Source organism: Podarcis filfolensis, assembly GCF_964270895.1.
Source record: "Podarcis filfolensis genome assembly, chromosome: 3".
NCBI classification, from domain to species: Eukaryota; Metazoa; Chordata; class Lepidosauria; order Squamata; family Lacertidae; genus Podarcis; species Podarcis filfolensis.
In genome coordinates this window covers 90,981,486-91,000,168 of record NC_139606.1, presented here as the reverse complement: position 1 = coordinate 91,000,168, position 18,683 = coordinate 90,981,486, and the positions used below count along the sequence as shown (strand labels likewise).

The window sequence follows — 18,683 nt, the reverse complement described above, 5'->3', positions numbered from 1 at the left end:
CCTGTGCCAGATCCTCAGGAGCAGACACCAGATGAATCCACTCTGGCTCCGGAGGTGATTGAGGACCCATTGCCTACAGGTGCGCCTCTCCCAGCCCTGTCAGGGGAAGGTGAGCCTCCCCCTGGGTCCAGTAACCCTCCAGCCTCTCCTGAGCTGCAGAGGCTCAGGGCAGAGAGGCGGAGGGAACTGGGTTCTCTCAGGAGGAGTGCTCGCCTTAAGGCCAGGAGAGGCTGGTCACCTGTGGGCCGGGACTGCCCCTGGCCTCAGAGAAGATAAAGGCCAGTCAGCCCGGTCCCAAGTTGCGGGAGCAACGACGTTGGAAACCTGTTGCTGCCAGCACCCAGACCTGTTTTTCTGGAGTTCCTGACCACGCCCGGCTTCTTGCTTTGGACCCCGCTTCCCCCTTGGTGGACAGTCTCCAGACCCTCGGCCCAGGACCGGACTTTGACCACGCCTCACAGTAACCCCCCCCCCGGGACCAGACACTCCTCCTGCTCTCTGCAGGAGAGGCAATGAAGAGAGCCATTAGTTCTGATTCCCTCTCTTTAGTGTCATAAGGTGAGGACTTCTGTCCTCTTTTCCTGGTCACCAGCCTTCAAGCCCCTCTCATTCTTCTCCTCCTCCTCCCCTATCCGGGGCTGCCTAAGTAAGTCAGATCCTCACAGAACCCAGGGGTCCATATCATTATCTGTCCTGAATTGATCCTGTCATTCTTTTATTAAAAGGGTAATGCTGTGTTTTGATTGATTTCCCCCAAAATCAACCTTGATCCAAATGAAGGGGGAAAACACAGTCCAGACACATTTTAAGCCAAAAATCTGTACATAGCCTTAGTTGTGCTAGAACAAGTGAGTTAAATAAGATCACGATTTAATGAGCAGGAAGCAGAATATCTCAAGGAGGTTTCCAAAAGTCTTCCTGGAAGATGATACCATCCAGAAAGGTCATGTCTGAGATTATGAATCCCAAAACCCTGTGAAAATTGGGTTGGAATGCCGGTTTTTATTATCTTGTTTATATTAATGCTGGAGCTCTGAACTTCACTGGTACAGGTTATGGAGGAGGCAGGGAGAATTGTTTCCTGAAAGAAACAAAACTTTGGCTCCCTATAGGTGCTGGGAATGGTCAGTGTTTCTAATTCTAAGGACAAGCTGGCATGAGGCACATGCAACGGGGAGGCCAGGGCATGTAGAAAATAATGTGCCCTATAGGGAGAGTGCTTTGGTGTGGCTTACAGGCTCACAGCCATTTTGCAGTTTCCATAGAAACACGGAGGAGATTTTGAAACAACTTGCTGTGAAAGTTGACAAATCCATGAAGCATTGCCTGCCAATGCCCTTGTGGTGTTCGAGTGCATTTAACTCTCTTGTTTTCATGTGAGGTGAATGGATGTAATACAAACTATCAATTAAAGCCTTTTGAAAGTTGGAAATAAAGAGACTAAGTGGTTTTAAAACAACAGAGGGGCGGAATTGTGGGACGGTATCTTTACTCTCACAAGAGCAAAGAACGGCTGTATTCACAGATCACGTTAAACCGCAGTTAAGCTGGGTTTAACTGTGGTTTGAGGTAAACGAGCAGCATGCTCAGGAATTCCTGCATCACTTCTCCCCAGAGCTTGGCCTTGGCAGGAGCAACAAAGTACAAGTCTTGGATTGTAGTATCATAGGAAGCTGGGCTCATGGTTTGTCTCCCCCAGACAAACTACATACTGTTAAGACAAGAACAAGTGTTGATTACTGTTTACAGTTCTTTGGAGAGAAGCAAACGACAGCTGTGAGTATGGACGACATAGTAATCCAGGGCTTGTTGTGTTTTGTTCCTTCCAGTGCAGTGTGGTGTGGCCGGGAGCTAAGAAGAGTCTGTCATCGCTCTCCCAAGCCAGTCCGCTAGCATTACCATTTCAAATATAACCAGCAGTGTGCTTTATAGTAATTGCAGCCTGTGTTTTTGATCTGGTGAACTTCAGGGGCCAACAAGGCAGAACTATTTATTTGCTGTTTCAATGTTTTATGAGTTTTCTTTTATTATAATGAAGACAGCAGGAGGTTGAGTGGCTGGCAGGGTCTAGCCGAGAATCCATATTTCCAAGTCTATTTTTGAGCAGACACAAAAGTTGGATTTCATCTGAAGCTGCAGGCGCAGTTATTATGTCTCTGGAGACATGGCAGGCCTGCACCTGCTTGACGTTAAACAATGCAGCTTGATTCAGCGGTGTTCTAGAACTTGCCAAACAAAGAGTCTGGCGATCTCTATGGAGAAAAGGAATACTGTTGGCTACACACGATGGCTATATACTATCTTCCAGATCAGCAGGCCTCTGAATAATAACAGCTCCTAGGGAGCAGTTAAGACGATTGCCCTCATATCTAGCGAGAGAGCTTTTCATGCTCTTCCTCATCTCCAGAATCCCAGAAGCATCTCTTTGGCCGCTATAGGAAACAGGATTCTACTCAAGTAGACAGACCTTTGGTCCAGCAGAGTTATTCCATTTTCTTAATCCCTCTGTACTAGTTTAAGAGACCCTCTCCTCCTGTGTATAACATACTCCTAAAACAGCCTTGCAGATAAATAAACAAACCCACAAAAGGTACAAACTCCACCTAGCAGGCTGGAATGGATTACTCTGCACTGGTCAGACTTTCCTTCCTCCATGTCTAGTATAGAAACCAAGTAGGCTGGTGAAGGAAGAATAGAATGATCCACACCTCTTCTGCCAGGCTGTTCACTCGCCTACATGGATTTTTGGGTCGCCTAGGGCTACCAAGTACAGGACATGGGTGGCGCTATGGGTTAAACCACAGAGCCTAGGGCTTGTCGATCAGAAGGCCGGCAGTTCAAATCCCTGCGACGGGGTGAGCTCCCGTTGCTCGGTCCCTGCTCCTGCCAACCTAGCAGTTCGAAAGCACGCCAGTGCAAGTAGTTAAATAGGTACCGCTCCGGCGGGAAGGTAAACAGCATTTCCGTGCACTGCTCTGGTTCGCCAGAAGTGGCTTAGTCATGCTGGCCACATGACCCAGAAGCTGTACGCCCGCTTCCTCGGCCAATAAAGTGAGATGAGCGCCGCAACCCCAGAGTCTGTCACGACTGGACCTAATGGTCAGGGCTCCCTTTACCTTTACCTTAGGGCTACCAAGCAAGTTGTGCAATTTGAGGCTGCCCTGATCTATTCTGTGCCCCTGTGCAGTTAAAGTTGCTGGCTGATATACTGCGCTTGAGCCAGATGGATGCAGAAGACAATACAAACCTTTGATGAACAGAATACAGAAGTGGATATAAAATGTCAGCAGCAGCAATAGCACTAATGCAATGCAAAAGAAAACTGTTGAACTGGATTAGTTTGGGGGGGGGGCGGGGAGAGAGACAATGATCAGGCAGTTCTTTCAAAAACTCTCCTTTGTGGTTACCTAACATACCTGGAATAAACTCCCAATTACGAGCTATTGCAGCAACATCTACAGGACCTCAAGAGGCTCCCAAATGACTAAACTACAGCCAAGGTCCCCTGGCAAACATAACAACAAAAACAAGGCAACAAACCAGAGGCAGAAATCTTTTAAGAGAGTTAAAATAGAAGGCTGCATTTTTCTTGCCCCTCAAGGGTTTCCAAATGCTGCCCCAGCAGCTTCCTAACACTTTATTTCAGCAACACTTTGAAGCTCTTTAAGAAAATTGGGATAAATAAGTGGCGCTGTTTTTTCAAGATTGCAGCCAATAAGCTAGAACTTTTCCTACTTCCCTGCAGTGATTAAAGCCTGTAACCACAGCAAACGAAATGGCTATATAAATCCAGATTGCAAGTGTTACCTCCCTATAGGCAAGAAAATTAGAAAGGAAGAAAATCCCAGCCTAGTAACCCCTCCTCTGCAACCACAAAACATTTCAGCCAGAAAAACATAAGAAGTAATGAAGCTGTTGCACATGTTCTCTGAGCCGTTGCTTTATTTTCATCTGGCTGAACTATTAAGCGAGATTACATGACCCCCCTCTGGGCATGGAAAGATGTGGAGGGAATCGTGAGCAAGCTCTGCTCCCCTGTCATCACCTGCACATTCAAGCCAGTGGCAACTGATGCCCATTGGAACTGGTGAGCTGGAAGGCAGGGAGCCAAACAGTAGGCAGAGCCAGAGCCAATGGCAGGCAGAAACCAACTAATTCTAGCAGACCCTCCAAGTGTCCCTATTTTCCAGGGACAGTACTGGATTTACTTAAGGCATCTCAGTTTCTGATTTGATCCCAGAATGTCCTGCTTTTCTTTAAAGGTAAAGGTAAAGAGATCCCTGACCATTAGGTCCAGTCATGGCCGACTCTGGGGTTGCAGCACTCATCTCGCTTTATTGGCCAAGGGAGCTGGTGTACAGCTTCCGGGTCATGTGGCCAGCATGACTAAGCCGCTTCTGGCGAACCAGAGCAGCACACGGAAATGCCATTTACCTTCCCGCCAGAGCGGTACCTCTTTGACGTGCTTTCGAGCTGCTAGGTTGGCAGGAGCAGGGACCAAGCAATGGGAGATCACCCCGTCACAGGGATTCAAACCGCCAACCTTCTGATCGGCAAGTCCTAGGCTCTGTGGTTTAACCCACAGCGCCACCCATGTCCCATTTTGCTTTTCTTTAGGATGTCCCTATTTTCATTGGAGAAATATTGGAGGACATGGAATTATGCAACCCCGTAGCGGTGGAGATAAGAAACTATACAACCTCTAGAAGACATCTGAAGGCAGCTCTGTATAGGGATTTTTAAAAAAATATATTTAGTTATGCTTTTATAACTGTGTATGTTGGAAGCCTCCCAGAGTGGCTGGACAACCCAGTCAGATGGCTGGGGTATAACTAATAATAATAATAAATAATAATAATAATGGGACATCCCTATTTTCATCAGTGAAATGTTGGAGGGTATGTTCCAGTTTCTGCCCCCCTCCTCCTCCCTGTTTAGTTCTATAATGGCAACACTGAGTGCCACAGCCTGGACTGGATGCAAATAAGATGGCAGGTGGTGCCTGTCTGGAGGCAAAGCAAGTTTGGTGGAACAATACCCAATTTGCCCTAATGGACTAGGCTCCATGTACTGTAGATGCATGGGTGGATGGATGTGCATAGAGACCATCTATTTGAAGAGTGACCGTTGGCCAAACGGTCTTCCCCTGAGTGGAAGCCACACCCCAAGCAAGTTTTATTCCCTTTGTTGTAGCTTCACTGCATGGATGTCAGGAGGCATCTTGGAGATGCAAGGAGATGTGGCAGTGCACAGCGAAAATGGAGCTGGCCTGCCCAGCTCCGCAACCCCCTCCATACGTTATTTCAACACATGGAAGAAGTTGTGTTCTCCCCGCATCCTGTGTTATTAAAGAACACCCATATTAGACTCCCCAGACGATATGGCATATACATTTTGTTTTGGTCGGGAGACGCATTATGAATGCACCAAGTAGGAAAATCTGTAATACATCTCATCAAAGCATTGAAGGAACAGAAGGACTCTATTGTCTCTCAGATGGCTGCATAGTTTCTTAAAAAGCAAAGGGTAACACTTGTCTGGCTGACACACTAAGCAGGGAATATTTCCAGCTCAATTAAGCTTTAAGGGTTGATTAAAAAAAAAGTTATGTGGGACATGATTTCAAATGCAAATAAGGGCACTTGCAAGCTGTCGTAAAATTCTGGACATTAGAATGTCTGACTGCAGGCAACTTGTTGTTTAATGCTTCCACCCTCAGTGGTGGTTGGTGTTCCTCGTGGGGCTGCTCACAGGGTTGCTGCCAAGTTGTTCTGGTTTTCTCTCCATCCTTCTCCCTTGCAAAACTACCGTGGGCACGTAAGTATTGCGATTTAAGAAATAGCACCTAACTAAACTAAGAAGCGTCTTACTCTGGTGTCCCTTACAAGGGGTTCCTGGTGTCACAATTTCTAGGGTTGGTTCAATGCCAAAGAAACTGTACGTTACTCAGAAATAAGCCCCACTGAATTCCATGGGGATTGCTCCCTTAGAAGTACAGGATTGTAGCCTAAATTTGTTAATCTTCAAAGTGCCACGCAGTACTGTTAACAAGGGACCTGTCATCCCATAGATTTCCAGATTTATGGAAAAGGTTATTGTGCTTTCCCATCTTACTCACTTCTACATCTTTCGCTTCTAGAATGTGGACTTGATTTAGAGATGATTTGAGAGTTATTAATGAGGGCTTTGGGGGATTAAACTGATTTGGGGCAAGATCTGTTGAGAAATTAAATGGGGGCAAACAAATTGTAGATCTGGAGCAGGATGCCAGTTAATTGAAGATTAATTGAATAAATTGCTGAATTGGATGCAACTGTCCGGCTGCCTTCTATATAACCTTTACATTCTAAATATTCATCTATACATATAAATTAGCACTTGCAAATTTGTGTCTATACCTCTCCCCTCCCAAACTTTGAAGTGCTTAGCAACCTCCCTGTTTAAGATAATTTAAAAAATCTACTTTGCAAGATAAAATATTCTATGGTTCTAACACCAACATGAGTAGTTAAAGCCGCAATCCCAACCCCACTTACTTGGGAGTAATCCACATTGAATTCAGTAGGACTTATTTCTGAGTAGATGTGGTTAGGATTGCATTTTAAGTAGTTGGCCACATCCGTTTTTCTCCTGCATTGACAAATTTGTCTTTTCCATCACATTTTGGGAATTCATAGCCATAAAATTAAAAATCAAGCTTTTGTCCTGTGAGTCAAGTAAAACCTATATCAAGGGTGTTGCAGAAAATAACAGTTCCTGTTTGGGTATATTTTTAACATATCCAATGCTTCCCCCACCTTCCTCCTAGCAACTACTTGATGAAAATGAGCTGTGTTGGAAACACACTGTGGAAAATGACTTTCTGGAGATTGAAAAAAAGCCCCTCTCCTGGAAAAGCATAGTTATTATCTAAAAGTAGTTTTGTTACACAGAGTGTGCCTATAGAAATTTTAACACAAAGGTCGTCAACCGCCCGTACATTGCCAGCATGTGAACAATTTAATTGCAATAATGACAACGTGCTTTCTCTAAAGAATAAATTGTAGCTGCAGTAAACGAGGTCTTGCAAAAATAATGCAACTGAGCAACCATAACAAACAACTATTGTGGCAAGAATAATCAGGTGACCCTGTAGTTAATTCTGAATCCTGCTTATGTGACCTTTCAGGGATGAGGGGCTGGGGGTGGATTTGACACCGAGAAACTGAGATCATTATTCGCGGCTGGTTATTAGAGTGCAAAAGCAGGATTCTGCCATCTGCTTGACTAGTTTGCTTTCCACCTCGATCCTCCTGTGGGGATTGCGGAGTTCCAGCCTTTCCCCCTCTAGCTTGCTAGACACCAAATGGACTGCAAAGTTGTAGGCTGAGTAAAATGAGGACTGGCCCTTGTCTGATGGCATCTCAAGCTTCTGTTTGCTATCTTTGTTTATCACAGTTGCCCCCTTGGAACAGGGAGGAGAAGAGAAGGTTCTGTGGCAGCAGAGAGGGGGGAGCAAGTGGCTGTTTTTACAGATCACTTTGCTGATCTGGGGAGCCAGTCCAAACCACTAGGCTGAGGTTTTCTGACAATCCAAAGGAATACATGTTATGCTATAAATAATTAAACAAACAAACCACACATATATGATTTCTTTTTGTTTAGTCGTTTAGTCGTGTCCGACTCTTCATGACCCCATGGACCAGAGCACGCCAGGCCCTCCTGTCTTCCACTGCCTCCCGCAGTTTGGTCAAACACATATATGATATAACACCACAAATGAACAACAGATAGAGTACAGTGGAACCTTGGGTTACAGACGCTTTAGGTTACAGACTCCGCTAACCCAGAAATAGTACCTCGGGTTAAGAGCTTTGCTTCAGGATGAGAACAGAAGTTGTGTGGCGGCAGCACAAGGCCCCATTAGCTAAAGTGTTACCTCAGGTTAAGAACAGTTTCAGGTTAAGAACGGACCTCTGGAACGAATTAAGTACTTAACCTGAGGTATCACTGTACACTTATTCAAAGACAGGAGAATAGTGACCACTGTGACATCTCTTTCTTTTCTTTTACTTTCAGAAGAAAAATACAAATACTTTCAAGCAATGCAAGCAAGTGTGGGATCACCTTAAGAAAATTTATTCTCCCTTAGAGGCAATGGAATTGATTAATAATGTTTAAAATGAACCAAGAACTGGAGCTACCCCCATCCTGCATGTTTAACTGATGCACACATTTGTCACTGCGGGAACCCTCTTATAAGATGCATTCTTTCCTGTGTCTGAGGGTTCCCGCAAGGACAAAGGTGTACCTCAGTTAAAAACAAAAGGAAGTTTCCTCCGCTTCACAATAATTTTCAAAATTATTAATTTGCAAAATGCTGTGGATTCAATTAATTAATGTAGCACCCATGTGATTAATCAACTCAGCTTTCTTTGTTCAGGTGTCAGTTTACACGTGTGGCTTGACAGCTGAGATGTGCATTTTCAAGACCCACCTCATTCCTCTAACTATAACTTGTTTTAACTGTTTTTAATTCTGCATTTTAAATTGTCATAGTCCACTCTGGGACATGTTGTTGAAGGGCTGGTAATAGGTTTAATAATAACAACTAGAGGCTGTTGTCCCTGTTTGCTCTGCTTGCCAGACCCACCTACCTGCCAACCCCTTTCCCTCACACCTGGCCAACTCCTACTCCCTTTATAACTGACCAAACCCTACTCCCTTTATGTTTTGCCCACTCCCTGCCTATCCCCTCACAATTCACTCCAAACCACTTCCCTTCCCTCATAGCTTGCCTCAACCCACAGTGCCTCACACTTTTAGAGGAAGGTGAGAAGCGCTTTTTAGAGGAAGGTGAGAGGACTGTTTGCCAAACCACTCTTTGAAGTGCCTTCCACCCTCCTTTAAACATCACTATAGTGATATTTTCCCCTCTGGACTCTGCCTGCATTGTTTAAGTGACTTTGCGGACACCAATGTAAGCTTAGATTTGATGGTTTTGTGGGGATCCATTGTAAAAAGCATGCGAATTCAAGAGAATCCACTTGAGTTCTATGGGATCCCACTTTTATCCTAACTACGTGGAAAAGCAAAAGGTGTTTGTCTCTGACTCATGAGCTTGTTTCCTCACCCCCATCTTTCTTTCTGCAGGGGCTGCTTTCTCTCTGGGTTTTTGCTCACTCTCTGTCACCTTATTTTTTCTCTCACACACAAGCACCTCTGTCATTCCCATCATTTTCTCCCAACTAGCAGCCAATCACGCCATCTTCTTCCTCTACCATCCTCCATTAGGGAGATTTTCGGGCTGCACTAACTTCCTCCCCGACTCCCTTGGTTGTCATCTTAACCCCGTACTCTGTTGCCCTATTCTTCCCCCTACCCTGTCATAAGAATTGTCTGCTGGATCAGACAAACAACCCATCTAGACCAGCATCTATTCTCACAGAAACTGACCAGGTGCCTATGGAAAGCCCCAAACCATGACCTGGGGTCGACAGCACTCTACACACTTGTGATTTCCAGCAACTAGTATCAAAGGTGCACTGCCTCCGACAATGAAGCAGAACATACTCAGTGTTGCTAGAAGCTCTTTATAGACTTACCCTCCATGAATTTGGTCAATCCTCTCTTTAAAGTCATCCAAGTTGGTGGCCATCTGCTCCACCCCCATCACTGTGTCTTCCTCTCCCTGGTCACTTCAGACACTGCCTGTTCCCACTCCCACTCGTGAGGCAGCTGCAGCAGTATCCCTCTCCTCTCTCACAATTTTGCTGAATGTGTCAGCCACCATCTTTATTTCTCAAGAATGCCTCTGGCCCCCATTACTTGCCTCTTTAATATCCTCTCTTAATTGCCTCAGTGTCAGTTTCTGTTCCCGCAGGTGGGGGGTGGTGGCAGTTTTAAGTACTGATTTCCTCTTGTAGTTTCCCCCCTTTTATTTTTATAACAAAATAGTTATTAAAAACAGCACTTTAGTTGTTTTTATCACCTATAACTGAAGCACTTAAAATTACAGGAAAACATCTGAAAAGGAACCTAATATCAAAAATGTGTTCACTCAATTATCCTTGATTGTATTTTACTGTGATTGACTGGCGTATGACTCAGGAACTTCTGTATTGCTCTGCATTTATTTGCTGTGACATGATGTTTTATAATAATATGAATGTTATTTATTCATTTATTTGATCCATTTCATTCCAGGCTTTCCATTGTCTAAATGTGTTAGACTTTAATTATGGCTTCTATTTAAGCTGGTAAAACGGCAATACATTACAATACAATGACTAATGGAAACATAGAATCACAGAATTGTAGAGTTGAAAGGCGGAGAGTTTAAAAGCTCTTTTTGCCCTGTGAGATCTTACAAGAGCATCCCAGAACTGGTGCTGGGTCCTTGTCGTGGGTATGTCTATTTTTATTATGAGTAAAGATTATCTAGTATGTCCCTAAGGACAGCCAATTAAACCTTTTACTTCATAAGCCAATTTCTTGGTCTTAAAAAATAATTACCATAGACACCAATATTTCTCTTAAAATTATTTAAGATTTTATTGATTACAACAGGTTAATTCTTTTTGGTTTGTTTTTGCTCTATGTCTAGGATACTGAATATGGAGCAAGGTTATTACATAAAGATAAGATACATTACCAGAACCTGGAGCAGGAGAACCTTCCTCAGACGCAGCTGAGTGCTGAAGGAGTCTGCCCTTACAATCTAAACATAGGGTATATATACTCATAATTCACTGAGAGTGAGAAAGGAGAGTGAGCTTTGAGAGTGGTAAATAACATTAAAAGAGGCACCCCCACATTCCACAGTGCAGAATATTAACTATGGGATGCGGATAGGAGCCTACTTTACCCAAGCCCTTGTATCAGAAGAGAAGTATATACTGTATGTTCATGTGGTTCTGTCTAACCTACTAGCATACAGTAATTCAAGGTGAGCTATTAGAGGTTAGGGTATTAAGCATTGAATATATCTGTCTATAATATGCAGGCAGGGGCATGCTCCAGAGAATATGAACTGAGAATGTGAACTGAGAATATGAACTGAGAATGTGAACTGAGAATGTGAACTGTCTTCTTAGCTTGATACTGCATGAGGCAGCTGTTCTATGAGTCACACTAATTTCCGGTGCCTTTTTTGAACAGACTGGGCCATCTGCGCAGACGCGAACTTCCTGGAACAGAGGAAACAGCCGGGCCAGCCGTAGGTGGGTGAGTGTGACGATTCATCGGTCCCGGAAGGGAGGACAGAGGACCAGCACTAAAGTGTTGGATGCGGTATCCCTCAGGTAGGCGAAGGATAGTACCAGGGGGAAGATTGTGCTCAACCCACTGTCGTGTGGCCGATGGGTCGGAGAAATCGGTAGGCCAACGCTGTGTGTCAGGGACCGGATCAGGACTAGAGGGAGCAGAAGGTTGTTCCTTGGATTGATCCGAGTGATCTGATGTCTTGTCCTGTGACATCCTATACAGCCCATGGCAAGTTGGGGAGCTCAAATATAAAATACAAATCTGTTGGGCACCCTTCCTTGAGGGGAAGGGCCATGGCTGAGTGGTAGTGCATCCACTTTCCTTGCTGATGATTCCTGGTTCGGCTCCTAGCATCTCCAAGTAGGGCTGAGAGACACCTTTTTTCTGAAACTGAAGAGTGACTGCCAGGCAGTGTAGGCCAGGCACAGGGAATCTTTGGCCCTCCAGATGTCACTGAACTGCAAATCCCACCAGTCCTGGTGGGGAGAAGAAATACATCTGAGTGGAATTTTCTGGTCTGTGTTAGCGAAATTATTAGAAATCCCTAAGCCCTGACACCAAATGCCTCCTTATCAGTCCTACAATGCCAGTTCTGGTGAGAACCAATGAAATACACTCATAGTCGAGTAGTGATTTCAGACTCAACAGACACCTGAGTTTGGGATTATTTTTAGAGGTTTACCGAAGGTTTCACTTTGAAAATAAACAAAATCTGAGCCTGTCGGTAAGGAACCTACTGAGAGCCTGAAGGAGACTCAGGAGAGTTCTCCAGGTAGAAGAGAAACCAGGTCTGAAGCAAAACACAGTGTAGTGAATACTTGACAAGATTACTTCAGCTACACATGTAGTGTTAGAGAAGCTATTCTGTTTGAAGAACCCAAAGGGAAGTGGTGCCTTTCTGTGAGGATCATCTTACCTCTTAGGACATATCCACACTACAGATTTGAATCAGTTTAACAGCCATTGCCTGTCCCCAAGACAAGGGACAAGGGGAACCAATGGCCCTCTAGATGTTGTTGGTCTCCAGCTTCCATCAGCTTCAGTTACCAGGATGATGGGCACTTTACTTCAGCCACTTCTGGAGGAGTTTAGTTCAGCTACTTCTGGAGGTCCTCTTTCTCTGAGCTAAGGATCTCCAATAGAGGATTCTCAGCATCAACCTCCCAAAGCTCCCATTCCCCACGTTTCTTGATGAGGACAAGCCGTAATTAAAGGTGGGGTAGAAAGAATATAGGGTGGTAGCATAGACAAGACCTTTGGATGGAAAACGTGCGCATAGAAGCTAAGCCAGGGAGAGGATAATAAGGCTCGTCCTCTGCCTTGCCGCAATGACAACACAATAGCCTTGCAAGAAAATTATGTTTGCTTTGATTTATGCCACAAGTGTTATTTGTCTTCCCCTTGTGCCTCATAATTACTAGCAGTATTACGACAGCTTACTGGGTTCTCTTATTTAAAAAAATTAATGTCGAAGTGGGGCATAAGCTCTGTTGATTGTCAATGCAACATGACAGAAAAGCCACCCAGGTAACCGAATGCTGAGGGCACAATTGATTTTCTGCCAGAGAGTCTACTGTTCTCTCGCTGTGTTCTCTTTTAAAATGAAAAATACAAGGCCTCTCCTCATGTTTTATTGTTGCTGCTTTTCCTCAGAATTGAATTTAATCCTGATAACTCAGATGTTAGGTTGCATATACTCCTTTGCTGGAAGAGAGCTTAATAAGTCTGTTGGCTATGAGCAGGATGCTCCCTTCCAAAAATCCAGATTAACTATAGCTCTGAATTCTTTACAGAACTTTTAAGGTTATCATTCATTTTTATGTATAACCTTTCCCAAGTGCAAAGTGCTGTTAAGAATTTTTAAAAATGGAACAGCACCGACCTCATTTCATGCTGAAATTCGCTTGATGATGATGATGAATGAGGGCGAAAGCCTTGCTGGAAGCGTTTTGCCTCCCCTCCCCAAACGTAACACTAGAACTCGTGGCCATCTAATGAAGCTGAATGTTGGGCAGACAAAATAAAGTATATGGCGCGTGGTTAAGCTATGGAACCTGCATCCACAAGAGGCTTCAAGCCTAAAATTAAGAGGACTGAGAAAAATCCTTTACAGAGAATGGACACATGTTGCAAAATTTGTTAAGAAGAAGAAGAAGAGAAGTGTTTGGATTTGATATCCCGCCTTTCACTCCCTTTAAGGAGTCTCAAAGCGGCTAACATTCTCCTTTCCCTTCCTCCCCCACAACAAACACTCTGTGAGGTGAGTGGGGCTGAGAGACTTCAGAGAAGTGTGACTAGCCCAAGGTCACCCAGCAGCTGCATGTGGAGGAGCGGAGACGTGAACCCGGTTCCCCAGATTACGAGACTACCGCTCTTAACCACTATACCACACTGGAACCTTAAGAGGTTCCATAGCTTCATACAGTGTGTGGATGGTGGAAATATTCAGAGATAGTAATTTTATTTAGTTTCGGTGAACAGGCTTGCCAACTGCCAAAAAACCCAACCCATCCTGGCATGATCCTGTAGCTTTAAAGCCATCCTGATGTGCAGAAACAATCGGGGACGTTTTTCATAGCATTTAGGTAGGCATTATAATATCCCGGAAATAATAATGAGTGCCAACTGAGCTGCTGTTAAAGGCACAGGAACAGAGACTAGTTAAAATATTGGCTAACTGTTAGTGAAGGTGGAAAAAACCTCTTAAGGTGAAGAAATAAAACTATTTTTTTCTGAATTGCTCAAGAACACATGACTCAGTCTAGAAAGGAACAATGCTATTCCTAATGAAGCATTTGTCTAGTTTATGATATATACCCCTATGCAAAGGGCCAATGTGGGAGGGAAGGCACCACTAAAATCCCATTTAATACAGGATTTAATATGGTTTAATAGTGTTATGCTTTGAGCTGCGATAAACAGTCTCCCTGAATGAGCCAAAACAATAATAAACTCACAGGGTCTTACTCTGAGCGGGAAGCTCAGTGGGAATTATTTTTTAATTAAGGAGAATTTGTTTCAGTTTAGCATGGAGCAAATACTGGTGACATGTTTCTGATTAATAAGGGTCAATGTAGTTGTAAGCAGACTCCACCTGCCTGCATTAGCTTGCTTTGGAGAACATGAACATGCTGATTTGTCAGTCTTCTTAGATATGCTACCAGCATTATTTTTCTGGCTCATTCGTATGCAAACGAAGTGTAAAGATGAGCTGCTTAGTGGATTGGCAGGAAGAGGCAGGAAGGGAGACCTTGAAATGTAATTGTTGGTGATACCTTCCAAATAGGGAAGTATGGCACCTTATGTGGTGGTGGAAATATGGTTCACTAGTCAAACTTTCTATTCATACAAGGTTGTAAATAAACCTTCAGTGCAAAATATCTGGGAGCTCTGTCTAAAGACACAGCAAAACAAAACACAAGCTACATATTTTCATAGTGCATCAAAAGTGGTAGGGAAAAGAACCTACACCGGAATATTTCTGGTGTGAAACGTTTTGTGATATTTGCTGGAAGCTACAGACCATGCAGATTGCTGCTTATGCCATGTGACCACCCCAAGGGTGGATAGATGCAAATCAACTTAAATGTGGAAGTGTGTGTGACAATCCTGATAGCGTCAAGAGCACAAACCATCCTGAATGTATATAAAAAGCTCATCTGGAAAGGCCCTATAGCTTTAAAACTCATTCAAACACATCATCCACCCAAGATTCCTGGCCACTCTAGTTTGCTTAGAGTTTCTGGGGATGGAAACTCTGAGAGAGGTAAGTTACGCTCCCCAGGATTCCTGGAGGGAATGAATGTGCTTCCTAAGTCAGGCATCCTAAGGCAGGTATGATTTTTCAATGTGAGTATTCATCTAGGCTAGGTGAATGGAATGTATGGCCTATCTTTAGATTCAACTTTTAACCCATCTCAAGTGCTTTATATTCCTTGTACCTGAGTTATTCCTGTCTTAAATTCCCCAGTGTGATATAATCAATTATAAACTCTAAGAGCATGAAGAATGGATGACTGTTGGAATGAATGCTGATTCTGCCTAAACTGTTGAAAATAGAGCTGTAGATGTTTTTTTTTTTTCAAATAAGAACTGTGCCTTTTACATCATCATCATCATCATCATCAAGTAGCAGAGTAAAAACATTAGGTAAGAGCAACCTTCCTTGCAAGTTGTAGGTTAACAGACATGCCAGAAGAGGTGTGATTGGCTGAAATGGCACATTCCAAGGCAGCTGTCTCCCCTGAAAGGACAGTAGCATTCTGGTAAGATCCCTGCAAATAGGTAAGATCCCTTGCAATCTTGTCACATGCCAGGGAACTTTAGACAAAAAGGAGGAAGCCTTGTCCTTCTGAGTGAAACGTTGGACATTTCAGGACAATAGTGACTTTGGAAAAGAATGGGAACCTTTTACAACTTATTTGCAGAAACAAAAAACAACAACCATGGACTCGTTGGCAGGATTTAAATATACATTTACAATTTTATTTACGGAGAAAAAGAAATATAACAGGTGATAACATAGTATTATGTACAAACAGCAGAATGTAACATTTGATGTAATAAACCAGAAATGGAAGTTGGGGGAAGTCACAGGGAGGGGGGGAAATTGGAAAATGAATGTTAAGTAATGACACTGGATATTTGTTATGAGAAAAGAAAATCAATAAAAACTATTATTATTATTATTACTTTTAAAAAGAAACTTTGGACATTTCAGCATTAATTAAAACAAGGTAGGCTATGTGGGAGTCCACTTAATTGCAAGCCAATCTGGGATCATCTTCTATGATGAAGGGTGAGATAGAAATGTTATAAAGGTATTATAATAATATAATTAAATTGCTTGGGGTGAGATTTGCCCTATGGGCTTCAAGCTGGCCAGCCCAGCCCTAGAACATTTATCGCTCACAATATGGCTGTGCTGGAAACCCCAAGCAACAGTGAGACTCAGAGAAGCACAGAGGCACTCCAAAGAGCTGCCAAACACGCCGTGTGTGCCACTCATGATCCACCAGGACTCTGTGAGCTGCTAAGGTTCCTGATGGTGCTGGCAGGCTTGCCAGGTCCCCCATGAGTCATCAAGCAAGTGCGGAGCAGCTGCTTGGGGAAGAGAGTAATTCATGGGGAGCCTGTCTCTTGATGACAAGCTGTGCTCTTGCTGTTCCTAAGGGCAAGCACCGCCTCGCTCAAGACACTGGGGATTTGGCAAATCCTGTAGCAAGAGAAAAGGCAGGACAGTCAGGGGCAGTGAAGATACAATTGCCCCGTAGTTCAGAGAATCTCTTAAGCTGTTTCTTGTTTTGGAACAGGACATAAAACTGGCTCCAGATTCATGTGGACCTCAAGGAAAGAAGCTGTTGGTAGGGACAATCAGTCTGCTTTTGCAGGTTATTTAATTCATGTCTATTTTATCCCATTTCTAGGTTGATCTGCCATTTAAGAAAAAAGTTCACACACAAAATCACAATAGCCTTGAATGCATTCTTCGTAAAATAGGCATTTTTGTATGCACACACAAACACACATTTTAACCTCAAATACTGATTTCAACATGTATTTTACTACTTTGTGGAACTGAGAGTTGTATCACAGAATCCAAAGAAGTATACAAAAATCAAAGGACAACTGTTTAGTCCACGAAGAGTGAATCAGGTTGGTTCACTTAAAAATGAGGAGAAAACCCTGTAGCTAACAATAGTTCTTCCTCTTTGTCCCTAGATATGTGAGAAAATAAGACTGCCTCTGAGAATGTACAAAATGCTTTTCCTACTGTGGTGTAGCCACAACTGGCCTCAAAACATCTAAGAATGGATAAGGGAAGATATTTCCAGGGATAAGGCTGGTACTTCTAGACAGCACCTGAAATTTCTTATTAAACTGATACTTGTAGACCAAGCTAAAGATTACTATTGATAGTATGCATGGAAATCTCAGCCCAAGCTTGCACGCTAGTAAGGAAGAGGGCAGAGACCCATGGTGGGTGCTGGTAAAACCTTGACCTCGCTACTGCATGGTGCTGGGCATGACAGGTCAACTGCAGAAATAATAGTATAAAACAATTATTTGAAAAAGCACCACATAATGGCTATGCTCCACCCTCCACAGTTGGAGACAGCTTCTGAATACCAGTTGCCACAGGAGGGGAGAGCGCTCTTGTGCTCAAAGAGCCAGTGTGGTGTAGTGGTTAAGAGCAGTAGTCTTGTAATCTGGGGAACCGGGTTCGAGTCTCTGCTGGGTGACCTTGGGCCAGTCACACTTCTTTGAAGTCTCTCAGCCCCACTCACCTCACAGAGTGTTTGTTGTGGGGGAGGAAGGGAAAGGAGAATGTTAGCCGCTTTGAGACTCCTGAAGGGGAGTGAAAGGCGGGATATCAAATCCAAACTCTTCTTCTTCTTCTTCTTCTTCTTCAAATCCTGCTTGCTGGTTTCTCGCAGGCCTCTGATTGGCCACTGTGAGAGCAAGATTCTGTTGTACATTATACTCTTATTGACTGATTTTACATGTGTTGTCACCCAGCTCAGCCATCACACAATCCACCTGTAAAATTTTAAGCTGCATTTCCTATACTTTGCAGTACCAGCCGGGTCAAATGTTGGATTGAGGCAATACGGGTTCAAATCTGTACTTAGCCCATAAACTGTGTCTGTTGCCACAATAACAGGGTTATTGTGAGGGTAAAACTGGGAGCCCCAGGTGTCACCCTGAGGCCAAGCTCCTTAGCAGAAGGGGGAAGAGAGAAATATACACAGTAATGTACTAAAAGTGGGATATGGAACACAATGCCTCAGATGGCCAGCCATTGTTTTGGGTTTTATTTATGGCCTTTGAATGCTGCTCCTAGGGTTGCCAAATTCCTGACACCCGCAAAGTTGTTGAGCTTTTTAAAGGAAACCTAATGATTTTAAGCTTTTTGAGCTGTTTCCATCGTGTTGCCATACATCTGGGTTTTCATTTTGCCAATTCGGCAAAATTCCCCCTGATGCCATTTTTACACCTGAAAACCAGGACCAGTGCTGGCTTTACATATAAGCTAAACAAACTATAGCTCAGGGCCCCACTCTCTTGGGGCCCCCAAAAAAAACTAAAGGGAAAAAACCTGGATGTACATTTCCAAAATATAAGATTTTAAAAAATGGAATAAAACCTACATACACCGACAGTGTTTTGTGTTGTGTAGGCTCCTATGATGTAAGTAATGGGCCCCGCCTGCTAGCCTGCTCCCTAAAATATCACTGGTTTGGTCATTTCTGTATATAAGGTGCCTACATTCTACTTGGACTAATTGCGTGTCAACATGTGCAAATGGCTTTAGATACCTATTAGTTCCATAAATTACCATATAGCATATATTCAACACAAAAACAGAGATAATTTGTTGTTGACAAAGGACAGCTGGACATATAAAGGGCCCCATTACCTTCAGTAGCTTAGGGCCT

The 18,683-nt window shown here is 43.6% G+C and overlaps 1 long non-coding RNA gene across 1 annotated transcript; it reads left to right on the top strand.

Moving 5' to 3' along the window:
- Nucleotides 1–491: 491 nt before the first annotated feature.
- On the top strand, nt 492–17,142 carry LOC310758407. Its single transcript, XR_014545744.1, has 7 exons — nt 492–558; nt 1,830–2,673; nt 5,720–5,817; nt 10,586–10,710; nt 11,140–11,282; nt 15,335–15,393; nt 16,966–17,142. It is a non-coding gene; the product is annotated as an uncharacterized lncRNA (long non-coding RNA).
- The last annotated feature ends 1,541 nt before the right edge of the window (nt 17,143–18,683 follow it).